Consider the following 20198-nt stretch of genomic DNA (forward strand, 5'->3'; position numbering starts at 1 on the left):
AAGAGATCATTAATATGAACCAGAAGTAGGGTTGGCGCCAGAACTGATCCCTGTGGCATGCCGGCGTTAATTGAGTGGAAATTGGAATATACATCATCTATTGGAATATATATCATACAGTATATAGGCACGTTAAAGTAAAAGTATTATCTATCCATTTGTCTATCTATATCTATATGTATCCATAATGTCTATATATGTCCTTATGTCTATGTGTCTAAATGTATCTGTCTATATAGATCTATGTATGTATCTATCTATGTGTATGTCTATCTATATAGGTCTATCTGACATCGAAGCACTGAGGTCTAAAACTATATTACAACTCTCTCTCTCTCTCTCTCTCTCTCTCTCTCTCTCTCTCTCTCTCTCTCTCTCTCGTCTTTGAACACCTACTTTTTGCACTTAGGAATTTTTTATATGAGATGCGAATATTCTGTATGTTGCAGGAATGTAAACAAGTGTATTATTTATAAGTAATCTTGTAGAACTGGCAACAAGACATAATTATTACCTCTGAAATGTAATGCCATCTCTCCTCGATGAATTCCTGTGCCCATTTTTGAATCCATAAACTGCACAGTCATCATCATCATCATCATCATCATCATCAGCCATTGCAAGTCCACTGCTGAACAAAGGCCTCCCCCAGACTTCTCCACAAATTTCTTGACTGAGCCAGTCTCTGCCACGTTTTGCCCGCAAACTTCTTTATCTCATCTCTCCACCTTCTGTCTGGCCTGTTTCTGCTACGCCTACTATCTCTTGGATCCAGTCAGTCAGCCTCTTGTTCCATCGGTTATCCCTTATTCTTGCTTCCTGACCTGCCCACCTCCATTTCTGTTCTTCTGTAACTTCTACAGTGTCTTGGAGTTTATTTTGCTTTCTCACCCAAGTTGATCTTTTCCTGTCACTTAAAGATATTCTTAATGACCTTTCCATTGCCCTTTGAGAACGGATTAGTTTATTTTCCTTCGATTTTGTCAGTTTCCAGGTCTCACCACCGTAGGGGGGAAGGTGGGAATATGAAACAGGGTGGTAATATAAAACAGGCCTTATCTCAGCTGAAATATGCTGCCATCCATTGGTAACTGAAGTAAACATAACTATTAGGTCCCCCGCAGGCCACCAGAATGTTCTGGAATCACTCACTCGAGGTGAGGTGCTCTGAGAGGATATTGTTTACTTTTCACTGTGAAACTTTTTTTTTTTTTAGGTAAGGTTAAAAATTTGTTATCCTATATAAATCCATATATATGGACTATGATATATAGTGTGTTAATTTGTCATAAGATCACCTGTTAAAATGGCATAGTTAGTTTTCTGGAAAAAATTTCTAGTCTAGAACTTCTGCTAATTCATTTTAAAAATGGTGTTGGGTGGCATTATGGAACAGTGTGTTCCATATTACCATCATTCCTTTTACTTTGTTCCATATTACCACCATCCCTTTTTTTTTTTTTTTTTCTGTCTCTGAAAGTATCTGTCAAACAGGCCAACACAGAAAAGCAAGGAGGAGGTGGAGGAAAGAGTGTGAAAAGTAAATAGATTTTTTTTTTTTTTTTCAATTAGACAGAGATGAGAATGAAAGTTCTATTGAAGAAGAAGAGACACTTATGGCGCGATTCCACCGAGACAACATTTCGGCAACAAGTGGCATGCTACATTGTCGCACGGGCCAAGTGTGTTCCAACCAGTTCAACACAAGGCAACATGTAGCATGCAACTGTGTGGCATGCAACAGGTGGAAACAAGTTGCCCGTAGAACGTGACGCATGCGACAAGATTTAGCCTGTTGCCTAGTGTTGCCCGCCTTCCCACCAGTCGCGGGAAGGATTCCATGTTGAAAGCAACAAGATGAATTGGTCTCAAGAAAAAAACGAAGAATTTATAGAAGAATATAGAAAACTTGTGGTTCTATGGGATATACGCTTGGAACAATGCAAGAATAGCCAGGCTAAACTAGATGCATTGCGGGGATTAGCCAAGAACTCTCTCTCTCTCTCTCTCTCTACTTTTGTCTTGTCGCTTCTCCTCTCTCTTCCCTACTTCTCTCCGTTCCCCCCCCCCTCTCTCTCTCTCTCTCTCTCCGCCAGTCCTAATACTGTGCCAACACTAGCAAATCTTTCATCTGTTACATTATTCTCTCTATCCTGTCTCTTGTTAAGCTAAGGTACGGTACTTCAGAAAATTTTTGTATTCGTGCCTTCTTGACGGCGGGCACTCAGCACTCGTCTTTCTATACATTCAAACCTTTTCATAAGTTATTCGGCAGTGTGTGTGTGTTCTTACCTAATTGTATCTTTACAGGAATGAGTCAAGCTCGTACTGTCCCGTGTCTTAAACCATATTTATCGTACATATCCTTAAATTTGTGAATTGTTTTGGCACACACTATTTCATTCGGTAGTGCATTCCATTGATCAATTGCTCTGTTTGGGAAACTGAATTTCCTTAGGTCTTTATCACCTCTCTTCTTATGCAGTTTTTTGCAGTGTCCTCTTGTTGATGCTTCTCCATATGTTAAGTAATCATTTATGTCTATTTTCTCCTTCCCTGATATGCACTTATATAGCATTATCATGTCACCTCTTTTCCTTCTCTCCTGTAGTGTTGGTAGATTCAGTTTATTTAGTCTTTCTTCGTAGCTTAGGTCCCTTAAGCTTGGTATCCATCTTGTAGCGGCCCTTTGAACTTTTTCAATCTTGTCTATATGCTTTTTGAGATGAGGACTCCAGACTACTGATGCATATTCCAGGGTTGGTCTAATGAATGATGTTATTATCCTTCTTAGCATGTCTTCATTTATGTATGTGAATGCTATTCTCATATTTGCAAGCAGTGTATACATGTTCCGTACCTTCTCGCTGATGTGGTCAGCCGGAGATAGTCTGTTATTGATAATCATACCTAGGTCTTTCTCTCTTTCTGATGTGTATAGGGTTTTATTTCCTAACTTATAATCCCAATCAGGTCTTTTTCCACTTTTACCAAACTTGATTACATGACACTTGTCCACATTGAATTCCATTTGCCATGTACTACTCCATTCATGAAGTTTATTTAATTCTTCTTGTAGCTCCCTACAAGAGTCTGTGCTAGTAATTCTCCTTTGTATTTTTGCATCATCTGCAAACATATTCAGATAGCTCTCATTTCCAGTGTTACTGTTTAAATCATTTATATACACTAAAAACATGATTGGTGCCAGCACCAGATGGGTTGCATCATCTGCAAACATATTCAGATGGCTCTCATTTCCAGTGTTACTGTTTATATCATTTATATACACTAAAAACATGATTGGTGCCAGCACCGAACCCTGTGGTACTCCACTAGTCACTTCTTTCCATGATGAGTAGTTTCCTCTTAGTACTGTTCTCATTTCTCTTTTTATGTGAAAGTCTTGCATCCAACAAAACAGTTTGCCTCGAATTCCTCCTTGATGGTACAGTTTCCATAAAAGTCTTTGGTGTGGTACTGTGTCAAAAGCTTTCTTGAAATCTAAATAGATACTGTCCACCCATCCTTCCCTTTCCTGTATTGTGTCTGTTACTCTGTCATAGTAGCTCAACAGATTAATAACACATGATTTTCCTTTTCTGAAACCAAACTGTCTTTCTGTTATCATACTGTGTTCTTCTAGATGATTTACCCAAGCTTTTCTTATAAGCTTTTCTAATACCTTGCTTACAACACTGGTCAGTGATACTGGTCGGTAGTTGAGTGGATTTTGTCTATTTCCTTTCTTGAATAAAGGGACAATATTTGCTTTTTTTTTTCCAAATATCAGGTAGTTTACCTTGACTCAAGGATTTCTTGAAAATTAAAAATAATGGTTTACTTAACTCCTTTGCACATTCTCGTAATACCCAACATGAAATTTCATCAGGACCACTTGCTTTTCCTCTGTCTAATCTACTTAACTCCTCCTGTATTACTTTTTCTGCTATTTGTATATCTGGTAGTATGTGTGGACATGCATGTTCCACATAGTCCCTCTCAAAATTTTTTCTTCTGTAAAAACTAATTGGAAATTCTTATTTAGTGCTTCACAAATATCTTTCTCTTGTGTATAAGTGATTCCCTCGTCCGTAATGGATTGTATTTTATCTTTTACTTTGGTTTTGCTTCTGATATAGCTGTAAAACAGCTTTGGTTGATCACTACTTTTATTTATTATATCCTCCTCAAACTGTTTTTGGGCTTCCCTCCTTATTCTTGTATAATCGTTTCTTGCCTGTTTGTAATTATTATACGCCCTTTCACTATTGTGTCTTCTGTATCTATTCCACAACAAATCTCTTCTTTCTTTTGATTTTTTACATTCTGTATTGAACCATTTCTGTATTTTCTTATCTGCTTCTTTGTGCTGTGGGATGTACTTCTGGACTCCTATTTCATAAAATTCACAGAATTTTTTATATACAGCATTTAAATCTTGTCCTCTAAGCTCATTTTCCCAATCAACTTCTAAGAAATACTTCTTTCGGTCTTGATAATTTCCCTTTTTATAGTTTAGGCTCTTTTTGTAACTGTCATTGCTGTTTACTATGTCATATGCTATCCTGAAGTTATAATTTAGTACTGCATGATCGCTTTTGCCGAGTGGAGGGTGATATATTAAACTGTCAATACCATTTTCTTGCCTAGTAAATATTAGATCTAGCACTGAAGGTACATGAAGTCCTCTTTTTCTGGTGGTTTCCCTCACATGTTGCGTTAGGAAAAACTCTTGTACTAGTTCCAGGAGCTTTTGGTCCCAGCAGCTTTCTTGGCTAATTATATCTAGAGTATTCCAATTTATATTTGTATTGAAATCCCCAGTTAGTATAATTCTTTCTGATTTCTCTTCCATTTTATGTAGTAATGATCTTATACTTTGAACTGTACTCTCTGCCAGGTCCTCATATTCGTCTCTTTCCCATGTGTTTGATCTGGGTGGCATGTACAAATTGGCTACAATTACTTTACCTTCAGATGTGTTGATCTCTACTGCAATCAGTTCTACTTGTGATGGTATATCTAGGTTTATTTCCTTGACTTTTAGATTTTTCTTAGTTAATATTATAATTCCTCCTCCCTTTTTTAAATTTCTGTCTCTTCTCCATATATTGTATTCCTTTAAGTTTAGTATGTCATTGGATATCCTTGGTGTTAATTTTGTTTCAGTTAGGCATATTATTTGTGGTTCATTTTCTCTGACATAATCATTCATCTCTAGTAATTTAGATACCATTCCATCCACATTTGAGTACATCAACTTTATCATTTTGTTTATTTACTTGTCATGACATGGTTCTACTACCTTCCTCCTTTTTCTTCCATCCTGTTTGTGTACCACTTTCGTACCTGCAATCCTATTACTTTGTAAAAAAAAATTCTTCTTCTCCTCTTCTGATCTTCCCTCATTTTTTGTTTTTGCTTCCTCACTTTTCTCTTTCAGTAATTCCAGTTCCTCTTGTGTTAGGCATCTTTTTATCCATACATTTTTGAACTCCTCTTTTTCCATAAGATTCTTTGCATTTTTTAGTATCTCTTCCACAGTGTTTACACTCTGGAAAGTCACCTTTAGAGGTCTTGTCTTGCTTTTCTCGTATTTCCCTAACCTTTTGTGTTCCTCTATGTCTTTACAACAGATTTCCTCTGATACTTCTTTCAGTAAGCTCATTACATTTGCCATCTCCTTTTTGTCTCTTGTGATCTTGTTTTTTACTTCTTCCTCTTCTATACCAGTGATTACTATAGATTTGTTTATCTCTACTGAATCTTTGACTAACTTTGGATTGTTTTGGATTATTCTTTTCACTTCCTTTTTAATGCTTTTTTCCTCCACCCTTGTTTCTAAGTCTTTCTTTACTTTCACCATTTCAGCATACGGGGTTTCTACATCATTTTTGTAGCTTTGCACAGCTTCATTCACCTGTGTTATCTTCTCCTCAGTATCACTGCTCTGGTCCATAAGACTGCTTGCTTGCCTAATTGTCTCTGTGTCATTTTTGAACTCTTCCATAACACTCTCGTGATTGACTACTGTACTTGCCATTTCACTCACTTTCTTCCTAAGCGTACTCAATTCCACTGTTAGTTCACTGATGGTTGTGTCTTTCTTATTGGCCTCCCTTCCTAGTTTTTCTATCTCTTCCTTTTGCAAATGCATTTGCTTCTTTATTTCATCAATTTCATTTTTGAAAGCCATTTCTAGTTTGTGTACACGTTCAACCAGTCTATTGTGAGTCTCCTCTTCAACCAGTTCTTGGTAGAAATCATCATTTTGCTTTTTACTTTTATCCCTTTTCTTTTCCAAATTCGTTTTACTAAAGTATGTATCCATTTTGCAATTCTAAAAGAACAGAGTATGTACTTACAGAGTATGTACACTTTCCCCGTGTTGCTATAGTATAAACAAACCCAGCTGACTCAGCGCATTTTTTCCTCGTGGTTCTTTTTTCTGTTTGAACAAGTCTTGTTTAAACTTATTATTTTTTTTCCTTTTAATAATGAAAAATCATTTAGTCTAACCTGGTACAGAGCATGACTCATACAAAGATACTAATTTAGGTAATGCCGCTGGCCGTGTTGGTTCAGTACGGAGCGCCGACGTCGGACGTCTGCCTCCGATGACTCCCTGTGTGTGTGTGTGTGTGTGTGTGTGTGTGTGTGTGTGTGTGTTTTACACGGTATCTACTTGCATGTTTTTTGTTAAGCTCTGTCAATCTACATATCTGTCGGTCTGTCTGTTACATCGTGTTGACATCTGGCTCAGTTTTTGTTGAATTGGTGGAAAAGTTTTTGTGGCATTCAACATAAACACTGGCATGTAGCATGCTACATGAAACAACAATGTTGACTTGTCGCAGTCAACATGTCTCCTGGTTGAATGCCGCATTACACATACATGTTGAAAGCCAGGCAAGTTTCATGCTACTTGTTGCCTGTGTTGCCCCGGTGGAATCACGCCTTTAATCTGTCTTCTGGAAGTTCAAACTAGCTAGAAAAAATGGTGGGAGAAGCAAATCCTGGAAGAGATGATGCAGACTGTCTTTTTTGTTCAGAAAAATTCACGATGTCCAAAGCAGGAGAACTATGGGTTCAATGTGTAGTGTGCCAGGGATGGGCCCATGTCTTGTGTAGTGGGTGTGAAAATGATATTTTCATTTGTGACTTCTGTTCTGGACTGGAAATCAGGTATAATTGTTCCTCTGTACAAAGGAAAAGGGGAGAGAGAAGTATGTGGTAACCATAGGGGTATTTGCCTTCTTAGTGTGACTGGTAAAATATATGGTAGAATACTCATTGATAGGGTTAGGCATATGACAGAGGAGCTAGTTGGAGAAGAACAAGGGGGATTTAGGAAGGGAAAAGGGTGTGTAGATCAGATATTTGTTCTAAGATGTTTAGTGGAGAAGTATCTAGAGAAGGGAAGGAAAGTGTACGCTGCCTTCATGGACTTGGAGAAAGCTTATGACAGAATAGATAGGAAAGGTATGTGGAAGGTATTAAGAATATATGGAGTGAAGGGGAAATTGTTGAGTGCTGTGAAGAGTATGTACGAGGGAGCTAGGGCTACGGTGCGAGTGGATGGTGAGCTGAGTGAGTTCTTTGATCTCAATGTGGGACTGAAACAGGGGTGTGTAATGTCTCCATGGCTGTTTAATATATATATGGATGGGGTCGTAAAGGAGGTACAAGGTAGGGCAGTGGATGTGGGGGTGGCCCTAATGAATGAGGGTGAGATTTGGAAGCTTCCGGTGTTGCTGTTTGCTGATGATACAGTATTGTTGAGTGAAGATGAATGGGAGTTGCAAGGTTTGGTGAATGAATTTGGGACAGTGTGTAGGAGGAGGAAGCTGAAAGTTAATGTAAACAAAAGTAAAGTTATGGTGTTTGAGAGAAATGAAGTCACAGAGTGTGCAGTGAGGTTGGATGGTGAGGATATGGAGAATGTGAGTGCATTCAAGTACTTGGGTAGTGTGATGAGTAAGGATGGAACTTTGGGGGATGAAGTACGTGAAAGGGTACAGCAGGGAAGGAAGGTTGTTGGCACACTGAAAGCAGTGATGAGAAATAGGGAGGTGAGTATGGAAGTTAAGAAGTCACTGCATGATGGTATTGTGATCCCTACCCTGACGTATGGAAGCGAGGCGTGGACCTTGCAAGAGGGGAACAAGTCAAGAGTGAGAGCAGTGGAAATGAGTTACTTGAGAGGAGCATGTGGAGCGACATGGAGGGACAGGTTGACGAATGAAGAAGTGAAGGAACGTTGTGGGGTAGATGTGGATGTGGTTGAAAAGATTAGGAGAAATACACTGAGGTGGTTTGGACATGTGGAGAGGATGGAGAATGAAAGACTGACTAAGAGGGTGTATGTAGGTGAGGTGGAGGGAGGGAGAGGGAGGGGTAGACCGAGGATGAGGTGGAGGGATGGAGTTGAGAGGTATATGAGGGAGGGGGGGGTGAGTTGGGGGGAGGGGAGTCAAATGGTGGGTGACAGAGTGACTTGGAGGCGTTTTGTCTGCGGCCACCCTTTGTGGGATTAGGGCGTCGGGCTATAGATAGATAGAGATAGACTTCTGTTCTTAAACGTACTTTTTCACTGTAAAATTATTATTTATGTATTCACAAAAAGAAATATTATTCTTTTTTTTAATTTTCAAAATTGTTTTGTATTACCACCCCATTAGTTTCATATTACCATCCCATTTTCCAGAACCCACTCTTTTGGATGTGCTTGAATAAAAAGTTGTGGCATTTGAATGGTTTAATTTTTCTCATTATAACTCTGAATGTGTTATAAGGATAAAATTTGTCAATACTTCTGACGGTTATTGATGCAGTTTTTGCCTTTAAAACTGGTGTTTTCGCCTGATACAAAAAAGTGGTCCATATAGTACCACCATCTCCCCTACGTTATAGCTGGAATTATACATTCGTTATGTACTTTTAGTTTCATGCATATTGGCAAGTTGTTTTTCATTATGTTTCTATGTTTACCGAAAGTTTTTCATCCAATTGTAAACCGTCGTTTTCTTTAGCTACCATGGTCTTTCGTTAATTTTAGTATTTGCCCTTAGTAATTGTACTCCTCGACTTCTTCAAGAATTTCTTCGCTTATTCTGATGACGCTCTTTGGTGTATTTGGATTAAATATTAATTTTTTTCCGGTTCATCTTTAGCCCTACTTTGAGACTTTCTCTGCTTAGGTCATTTAACAATTCTTGCAGTGTCTCTGCTGTTTCTGAGAGTAGGACAATGTCATCTGCAAACCTTACAATAAATGATTTAGATTTTCTCCATCAATGTTTATTCCTTTGTTATCCCAGTCTAGCTTTCTGAAAATGCTTTCTGGGCATGCTATAAATAACTCTGGTGAAACTGTATGATCTTGATTTTTTCCGAGTCTTTATGTAATTTAACTATAGCAGTTCCCTCTTTATATATGTTTTCGAGCAGTTTTACAATGTTCTCATTTACTCCTTGTTCTTGCAATGAGTTTATAATTGCTATGTGCTCCACATAGTCGAAAGCCTTTTTTGTAATCAACAAAACCTAAGCACAGTGTGTAGATGATCATTAGTCAAATACCCGCTTCGGAATCCTGTTTGTTCACGAGGTTGGTTTTTTTCCAAATTTGTAGTTATTCTGTTCGTAAGGACTTTAGTGAAGAATTTTTAAATAATTAATAATAAGCTAATGGGTCAATAATTACTAAGATCTTTTAAGTCGCAATTTTGGTAAAGTAAAATAACTATTGCATCACAGCATGCTTTGGGAAGTTTCGTCTTCTTTATACACTGGGTAAATAAGTGGGACAGCCTGTTTTGTACTTCTACTCCTGCATCCAACAGTAAATATGCAACTGTTCCTTCTTCTCCTGGGGCCTTCCCTCTTGTCATATTTTTAAGAGAAATATTTACTTCGTCTGGTGTTGCCTCTGGTATTGCACTTACGTCAACTGAAAAGTTAGCTGTTGGTAATATTGTCTTCGATGCATATAGTTCTTTGTAAAATTCTTCAGCTCTCTTCACCATCTTCTGTCTGCATTTAATAACTTCACCGTTTTTGTTGTTCAGTAATTTGTTGCTCTCCTAGTGCCATTTTGCTTCGGACCTGTTTCCGACTGTTTCCTTTTGTAATGGTTCCTTTGATCTGATCCATGTTCCTCATTCTTTTTCTTCTCTCTTTCTCTTGTTGGTAAGCTTGTTTAATTCTACTCGTTCAGTTTCAGCTTTCTTTGTTTTTACTTCCATTTCCTTTCTTAACTTCATGAGCCCGAGCGTGTCCGAGAACTTTTTTTTTTTTTTTTTAATGTGTCCGACTCTGGGCAAAAGCATTTGATTGTATTAGCTTTCCCTACTACCTCCGCTGATTCTCTTAGCATTTTTGTTAGTCTGTCATTCAACTCATCAGTGTCACACTCAGCATAACTTTGAGCCTGATATATATCTTTTCGTTATTTCTAACTGAAAGGCTGCTTTGTTTTCACTTACTTTATTGGGCATATCTTTTTATTTCTAACCATCTTCTTTCTTTCACTTCTGAAATTGAATATGGCAATGCAACCCACCATTCTATGGTCACTTCCTATATTTACTTTGTTGATAACTGTGAAATTTGTGATCGTGTTATTCTTATCTGCTATAATAAAGTCGATTTCATTCTTTGTTTCTCCATTTGGACTTCTCCAGGTCCATTTTCTCCCTGCTCGTTTGTGAAAGAATGTGTTCATTATTCTCATGTTATACATTTCAGGAAATTTACCACCATTTCCCCTCTTTCATTCCTTTCTCCCACTCGAAATTTTCCTAAACATGCTTCTGCATTTTTTCCCCAACTTTTGCACTGAAGTCTCCCATAAGTTTAGTATATGTGATCTTTTCTTCTTCCATAATCTGTGAGTTGTCGTCATAGAATGTTTCTGTTTCTTCATCTGAGCTTTGAAGAAGTGGGTGCAAATACTTGTATAACTTTCAGGGTGTATCTTTTGCCTAGTCTAATTACAATCCCTGTTACTCTCAGATACGCTGCTGAATTTAACGATGTTGTCTGCAAAATTTCTGTTAAATAGAAATCCTACACCACTAACTCTATCCTTTTGCCTTCCTCTGTAGTAAAACAGGTGGTTGCTGTCTTGGAGCAGAATTACTTTTTCCTCCTCTCTGTGGACCTCACTCAGACCTGTAATATCCCAACTTGTGTTTTTCAGTCATTAAGTTATCAAGTTTGTAATCATCTGTGAGGCTTCTTACATTGTATAGGTTTTCATGGAGTTCAGTTTGTTTAATATCCCAGTCTCTAACTTGCCAACACAGTGCCTACTTACTTTCGGTAGCACATTGCCCGTAAGCACAGGAGGCAGTGCGGTTGCCTTTAGTGGACGATGATCCAACAGGAACACTCGTCAAATCATTAAAATAGAATTCATGTTTGGTTGGGAGGCTTGTGGCATATTATCTCACCTCCCTGCCATATAGTAGTCAGTCTCACCCAGCAGTCCACTCAAGCAGAGCGGTTATCGTGTCCACTGAATCACGTGAGCACCTACATGTCCTGCCATAAATGCCAGACATCACATGCAGGACCAACCGTTTCCTCGTTTGTAGAATTGCTCAGGTGGTTAGAGAAGCTTCTCTAGTCCAAAAGAACAAGTGTTCGATCCTTCGTAGGGAGAGAGGAAGGTTTAACTTCGCTGACACTAACTTCACTGACCTTATAAAGACCCACCGACAGGTCATGAAAAGACCCTGGCTAATATCCTGACAGCCGTCCTGAATGGCAGTCTTAGTAAATATCCTGTCAAATAAAGACAGTGGATATTAACGCCAAAGTGGTGACATGTAAAAACTTGTGGCAAGTGCGACTGCTGGACCCACTTATCACCACCTGAAGTAGATTAGGATACATAAAAAAAGAAAAAAAAAAAAAAACGAAAGTCGTGCAAGATACTGACTTGCCTCAGCTGGTGTGTACATTTTCACCATTACGTTCATATATATATCTTTGAGGTAAAATAATCTTTAGTATACAATAGTATTTTACAGAACAATGAATTTTGTATAATGTAGTAACACTTCCCCTGTGGCGGGGGGGGGGGGACACAATCTGGCCTCACTATGGGGTGATACTACTACTCTGCGGCCAGGTTGTGTTAGGAAGAATACTGCCACCGTATTCCCTGCGTGTCGTAAAAGGCGACTAAAAGGGGCGGGGTGAGGGGACTAGGGACCCCCTCCTCTGTTTTTTAGTTCCTAAAAAGAGACAGGCCAGAGAAAGGGATGGGGAATTGAGTTATCCCCGTACCCTGAAGATTGGGTCTATGAATGTGCGTGGATGTAGTACGATTGAGGCTAAAAGGGGAGACTGGGAGAATGTTTGCGAGAAGAAAGTTGGATGTGTTAGCTTTGAGTGAAACGAAGATGAAAGGGAAGGCTGAGTCTATGTTTGGAAGTGTGAATGGAAGATTGTCAGGTGTTGATAGAGGAAGGGCACGAGAAGGTGTGGCCTTGTTATAGTGAGTCCGGATGTGCAGCAGTGTGTGATTGAATGGAAGGAGGTGTTGTCGAGACTGATGTGGGTGAATGCGAAATTTGAACGTGAGTTGTGGGTGATTTTGAGTGCATATGGGCCTGATAGTGAAAGGCATGAAGAAGAGAGGGAGTCTTTCTGGAATGATGTTGATGAGTGTCTGCAGCATGCTTTGGGAAGTTTCGTCTTCTTTATACACTGGGTAAATAAGTGGGACAGCCTGTTTTGTACTTCTACTCCTGCATCCAACAGTAAATATGCAACTGTTCCTTCTTCTCCTGGGGCCTTCCCTCTTGTCATATTTTTAAGAGAAATATTTACTTCGTCTGGTGTTGCCTCTGGTATTGCACTTACGTCAACTGAAAAGTTAGCTGTTGGTACTCGTAGTTCTTTGTAAAATTCTTCAGCTCTCTTCACCATCTTCTATCTGCATTTAATAACTTCACCGTTTTTGTTGTTCAGTAATTTGTTGCTCTCCTAGTGCCATTTTGCTTCGGACCTGTTTCCGACTGTTTCCTTTTGTAATGGTTCCTTTGATCTGATCCATGTTCCTCATTCTTTTTCTTCTCTCTTTCTCTTGTTGGTAAGCTTGTTTAATTCTACTCGTTCAGTTTCAGCTTTCTTTGTTTTTACTTCCATTTCTTTTCTTAACTTCATGAGCCCGAGCGTGTCCGAGTACTTTTTTTTTTTCTCATGTGTCCGACTCTGGACAAAGGCATTTGATTGTATTAGCTTTCCCTACTACCTCCGCTGATTCTCTTAGCATTTTTGTTAGTTTGTCATTCAGCTCATCAGTGTCACACTCAGCGAATGTGAATGTGGTAATGATGGGAGATCTGAATGCTAGAGTGGGAAATGTAGCAGCTGAAGGTGTAGTTGGTATGCATGGTGTGCCTGGAAGAAATGAAAATGGGGAACGAATGACAGGGATGTGTGTTGAGCGAGGGATGGTGATTGGAAATACGCTGTTCGAGAAGAAAGATATTTATACAGTAAGTATACATGGGTGAGACAGGAGGGTGGAATGGTTGTGGATAAAGCATTGCTGGATTATGTGGTTGTGACTAGGAGTGTAATAGGAAGATTGTTGGATGTGAGAGTTCTGAGAGGGAAGGGTGGAGGTATGTCTGACCACTACCTGGTGGAGGGAAAGTTAAGAGTAGGTAAAAGATGGGTGAGAGCTAGGAGGGTTAGGTGTGGCAGAGAGGTTTTGAAATTGTGTGAGTTGGATAAAAGAGAGAAAATGACAGAGTATCAGGAGAAATTGAAAGATGAGTGGAACGCAGTGAAAGATCAGGAAAATGGCAGTGTGGAGGAGGGATGGCAGTTGTTTAAGAGTGCTGTGGTGGGGCATGCAGAAGAGGTGTGTGGTGTGAGACATGTGGGTGGTGGTGTAAGAAAAGGAAGTGAATGGTGGTGCGAAGAAGTAAGTATGGCTGTGGCTGAGAGGAGACGTGCATATGAAGTGTGGCTGCAGGGGAAAGTGAGGTGTCATATGAGAAGTATAAGGAAAAGAGGAATAGGGCGAGAAGGGCTGTGCGTGATGCTAAAGTGGCAGCAGATGAAAGGTGAGGTAGGTGACTGAGAATTTTCAACAGAATAAGAAAATGTTCTGGAAGGAGGTGAAAAGGGTGTGAAAGGGTGAGTCTGGGAAGGAAGAGCGAGTAAAAGCAGAGGATGGAAGGATGTTAAATGAGATGGATACAGTAAGGAAGAGATGGGCAGAGTATTTTGAAAGATTGTTAAATGTAGAGGAGGAAAGGGTTGCTGAGATTGTGGCGGATGGAAGGGTGCAATGAATAAATGTGTTGGGAGAGTTGAATGATTCTTTGATCACGAAGGAAGAAGTGGAGAAGGCAGTAAAGGAGATGAAAACAGGGAAAGCTGCAGGTATGGATGGGTGTGCTGTGGAATGCCTGAAGGGTGGTGGAGTGACTACTGTTGACTGGTTAGTAAGATTGTTGAATGTGTGCTTTGTGAAAGGTATGGTGCCGATTGACTGGGCAAGTGCTTGTGTGGTCCCACTGTATAAAGGCAAGGGTGATAAGTATGAATGTACTAGCTTTACGGGTATAAGTCTTTTGAGTGTTGTAGGTAAGGTGTATGGTAGAGTGTTAATTATGAGAGTTAGAGAGGGCACAGAGGGAGTGATTGGTGATGAGCAGTGTGGCTTTAGGAGAGGGAGGGGATGAGTGGATCAGGTGTTCGCTGTGAGACAAGTGTGTGAAAAGTATTTAACGAAAGGCAAGGATGTGTTCTGGCCATTCAAGGATTTTGAGAAAGCGTATGATGGAATTGATAGGGAGGCTTTGTGGACTGTTTTAAGATTGTATATCCTCTCTTCTTAATATTTAAGTTAGGTCCTAAGTTAGGTCAAGTTCGGTTAAGTTGGTTCGGTTAGCTTGGTTTGGAATTGAAAAAGAAAAGTAATTTCCGACAGAATGAAATCAGATTCAAATTAATCGCACTATAAAACATCTGAAAATGAAAATTTTAAGCTTCAAGGTGAGTTGGGTGTAATTCTGGAAATTTACCAAGAAAATTTACTTATTTTGGATTTTTCAGTAATTATAGACCTAGAAACATACACACAGCCTGTATACTGATGTTTTAACTAGTTTTACATAAAATGCATAATTGACAGTATAGGCCAAAACTGTCAAAACTACTCCTGAAGGTAACTTTTACAACTGAAACATAACATCGGCACAAATTTAAATTAAGGTTATGTATTTCATGCTGATGTGTACCACAACATAAAACTAAAAGACCTCAACAGTATAGTTTTTATGATTTTAGATTTTATATTAACAGAAAAATAATCTTAGTAGCTACATACATGGTAAAAGAAAACTACAGGGGGCTGTTGATATAAGTACATTATTTATCCTCTTATTTGTAATTATTTTGTACCAAGTGGAAAATGTACATTTAATTGGAGCATGTATTGACAGTTTTGCTTTCTGTGGAGCAACCTTCTTTTCTAAATAAAACAGAAAAGTATTAATAGTAGTACTAGTACTTTTGCTTCAGTTTTAATTGCAAGACTGTTTAGCACACAGGCTCACAGTGGTATATAACAGTTTTATACTGAAGTGTTGAACAATATTCTCTACTGCACTATTATTAAAATCATCCACCATGACACAAGTATCAGTTTCAAATGAATCACAGTGGAAAACACAGAAAAAATAAAAATATAAGCTTTAACCTAACCAAAAGTAACCTAATCTCCTTACCTAACCTAACCTAACTTCAGGTATGACCTAACCTGTAATATAATCGGTTTTACTTACGCATCTAACATTCTTGATCATCACTGCTATGTTAGATTTGGTTTAGGTGAAACTCTGGAATAATTTCAAAACAAGGCCTGTGACATGGACCCTCCCCCTCTTTTCCCACACATATTCATGGCCGTGTAGGTCTTGTGCTCTGACATTAACACCATTGGGATATCCCATGACACCTGCAACTGCTAAGAATGGTAAATATGCCCGTATCTGCTCACAAATCATCGGCTCACCTGATATGATATGCTTGCAACAGAGCCAGGAGTAGGCCGTCAGCTGCCAATTCTCCCTCTTCATGGCAGCTATCCACTTCTCTTGCCTTTCCTCATTGGCTAGAAACCGGTGGAAGTTTACCCCACTTCCAGTTTTCTGCCTTGTCTCACAGCCGAAGGCACAACAGTGGAATATCATTGTGGATTCTACAATTCTCTCTCTCTAGACGTCCGACAATTTGCCGTCCAATATGGCAGCGTAAACAAAAGTCACATGACTCGTGACGTCATGTGGAAAAGATCTATAGTAGGCTACAGAGCACTGATATACCAACCACAGAACCGACCACAGACCGTTCTTAATATTACCCCTGGACCTTCACTTTAGCACTTCACCATGGCAATACAACCCATTGTAGTCCTTTGTGGGATCACTACAGCTTTTTGGAAAAAATAACAGTGCACGACATGCCTACAACCCACTAAAATATGCTTGTGACGTTTCACTGACATCCATCAAATAATCTAGGAGTTAGTGGACATACAAACAAACGACTTTACATAAACAGAGGCGGAATATGCATTGGTATATGACAATCTGACAAAACTGTTACCCTCCTGCTTTGCAGGCGTCATCATAATTATAGTAATAATAATAATCATCATCATCATCATCATCATTATCATCATCCAGTCCAGCGTTGTCCCATAAGGGGCATAGGAGCCCAGGGCTAGGCAAGTTGGTCCTGACATTTAAGATGAGAGTGACCAGCATCACTCATCTCTGAGTGACATTACACGAGCAATAAACCCCAGCCACCGTTGCATATAAACCTACTCAGGCTCAATCTGGCTGGAGCCCCTTAATTACCCATTAAACCACCAGGCACCATAGCTTGGTTATATGGTTATCACTCAGCGTAGTAAATGGTTTCTTGGTGTACAGATCATTTGGCTTGTCACTCTGTGTAGAGTCACCCATTGACAGAAGGAGGAAAGACTGCAGGAAAGAAAGACAGAAGAGGAATGAAGGTAGGAAAGAAAGGCTGAAGGGGAAGGAAGGAAAGAAAGAAGAGAGGAATGGGCAGTCACCCGAGAGCAGCACTGCATCGAGTGAGTGGATGGTTAGTGCCCCCACCTACCACAATAATAATAATAATAATATTATTATTATTATTCTATCTATCTATCTGTCTATTGCCAGACGCCACAATCCCGTAAGGGGTGGCCATTTCACTTTGAGTTGTTTGTTTCACGGGAAGGGGCACTAACCCTCCACCAACCCACTTGTTGACACGTAGGGAGCACGTATGGTTTGGTTATATGGTTACCACCCAGCGTTGTAAATGGTTTCTTGGCTCACAGGAAACCATTTGGCTTGTCACTCAATGTAAAGCCACCTGTAAAGGAAAGAAGAGCAATAAGAAGGGACAGGAAAGATGGGAGAAATAGGAAGAGAGGAGGGCAGGCACAGAAAAATAATGATAAAGGCTAAGGAAGAAGGCAGCACTACATCAAGAGAGTGGATGATGGTCGTCACCACGTACCACTATTATTATTATTATTATTATTATTATTATTATTATTAATGATAATAATAATGACATGTTATTAGGCACGATGCGGAGGAGGACAAACACTGAAACAGTGTGTGTTGACTCAATGCAGTATCTGTTTGCCATGACAGAAGGTTGGGTTGCTGTTAAACATTAATTTAGTCATTATTACCATAACCCTACCATTACAGCATATTATGGGACTGTTTGGTTTCATATGTGAAAGCTGTGTTCACGTGATTTATCAGGGAGATTATGGTGTTTGTCCTCTGTATCATGCCTATTAATATGTGATTACTACTACTACTACTACTACTATTACTACTACAGCTTCTGCTACTACTACTGAAATACCCGCTCAGCAGGGTGAACCTCATACCACCATCCCAGGAGGAGAGTCTGAGGGGGTAATACCCACCCCACAAGGGGATGATGGAGAGGCTGGTTTACCTGGCTTACCGTCCAGGCAAAAGTGACATATCTCCCCCCTGACCCGACGCCCCTTTTCCCCGCAGCCAGACCACCCGGCAGTGTACAGGAAAAGTACACTACTCTTCAGCAGAGGGAACGCTCACCAGAATCGGGGTGGGACTTGCGGTGGCAAAGTTCCAAGCAAACCCAAGGACGCCAAGTCCCCTGGATCGGCCTCCTATTTGACAGTGGACTCAGGAAGAGCCTCAAGGGTTACTATCCCCCTACCCCAACAGAAGGAGGGCATGCTCCACCGGAGCTGTGGCAGAAGCTGAGAGAGTTCACCTGACCTCTTCCTCCTGACGTCACTGGGACAGACCCTTCCATGACGGAAGGAGGGCACGCTTCACCAGAGCTGTGGCATAAGCCGAGGGAGTTCATTCGACCTCTTCCTTCTGATGTCGTAGGGACAGGGAATCTCTACTGTGACGAAAGGAGGGCACGCTCCACCAGAGCTGTGGCATAAGCCAAGAGAGTTCATCTGACCTCTTCCTCCCAATGTCGCAGGGACAGAAATCCCTACCCTGACGGAAGGAGGGCACGCTCCACCGGAGCTGTGGTGTAAGCCGAGAGAGTTCACCTGACCTCTTCCTCCCAACGTCCCCAAGGCCAGGTGTCCAGTCCATACAGCCCCGCCCTCCCCAGGTGCTGCCAGGCTCTGCCAGGACGAGAGGCCACAGTCCAGCCCTGACGGCCTCCTCCCGCAGACGAGACCTCAGTTCCCGGAGTCAGCGGGCCTCCTCAGATGCTCGCTGCAGCAGCCGGGCCTCCCCCGGTGCAGGTGGCCACAGTTCCTCCCTGACGGCCGCCCCTGATGGACGCGACAGCGGCCCAGCCAGGACACCGGCCTCCCCCCAGCTGACCCTAGGTCCAGGCCTCCCCAGATCCTCCCCCAGGACCCTGATGACAACTAAGGGCCAGCACCGAGCTGCACGTCTCCTGGCTCTCTTCGGCCCTAGCCCAGAGAGCCCTGCCTCCTGCTGGCCATAGAGGCTAGAGAGCTGCCCCACACGCCAGCCGCCTGCTCCTCCAGGACTAGTGGTGACCTCCTGGACCACCCTCTCCTATACCACTCGCCAGACGGCCCACCTCCCACACCCAGCTGCCATCTGGGGCTTCTGGCGTAGGCCCTCCTGCCTCGTGGGCCGTGTCCTCCCCTTCGCCAGAATCGTGAGTAACAGGTCCTATGATTGTCTGCTCCTCCAGTGCTGTGGACCCCTCCCCCAGTGAACCAACCTTCATGACTTCCCCAGCAGTGCCTCTCCCCAGTATTGTCCAACCCTCCTCAGTGCTCCCTCCCCCTCTCTCCCTCCCCCAGCAGCCACAGCATTACCCCCTCCCAGCGTGTCAGTGATCTCTACCACCTGTGATCTTACAGACTGAGCACTTGACACCCACCCACGGGTCGGTTCCCCGACAGTGCCAACTCTCCCCCAGTGTTGGTCCCACAGGACAACATATGTCAGTGTGCCCCTCTCCCAGTGTGCTCCCCCCCCTCCCTCAGGCCCCAGCCCCGTCCCCACGGGAATAAACCCACCCAAGACTCACTAATACCCCCCTTTCACCCCCCTGGACCAAATGTGGAACACTACATACTCTCGTCCTATGTGAAGCATATATAACCTAAGGTTAGCTAGGGCATTGTCCATGTCAGGCGGATATACTGTATTGTACTAGCTAGGACCTCGTCTATGTAACACGAATACCTAAGACTTAAGGACCTGAATATATATTGTTTTCAATGTCATGTGCCTGTCATGCTGGGTATACTGCACTATGCTGTCTGTGTGTGTTGAATATGATATAGCTGACATATTTGTGAAATATCGTCTGTGACCCTGTGTGGACATAACTCTATCTCAGGAAGGTGTAATTCCGTGTACAGGACAGATTTGCTGAACTAGGTAGAAGCCAATTGTTGTAAGTGTTATTTTAGGTCATTGTAAGTCCCTCAGTTTTGTTCATAGAACTGTGTATGTATTTGTCTTTTGATAATATAGAAGTGTGCCTTGCGACCAGTGGTGTTTGTGTTTTCCTTCCTTGCTAGTACTGACCCGGTCGGGAACAAAGAACTCAGGGTTACACCGTGTCAACCTGAGGAGTTGGGGCTCAGAACACGCTGCATAACACTGGTGGCTAGC

The sequence above is a fragment of the Coenobita brevimanus genome, chromosome 71, assembly GCF_032717465.1.
Source record: "Coenobita brevimanus isolate Jiangsu-jjx chromosome 71, ASM3271746v2, whole genome shotgun sequence".
NCBI lineage: Eukaryota > Metazoa > Arthropoda > Malacostraca > Decapoda > Coenobitidae > Coenobita > Coenobita brevimanus.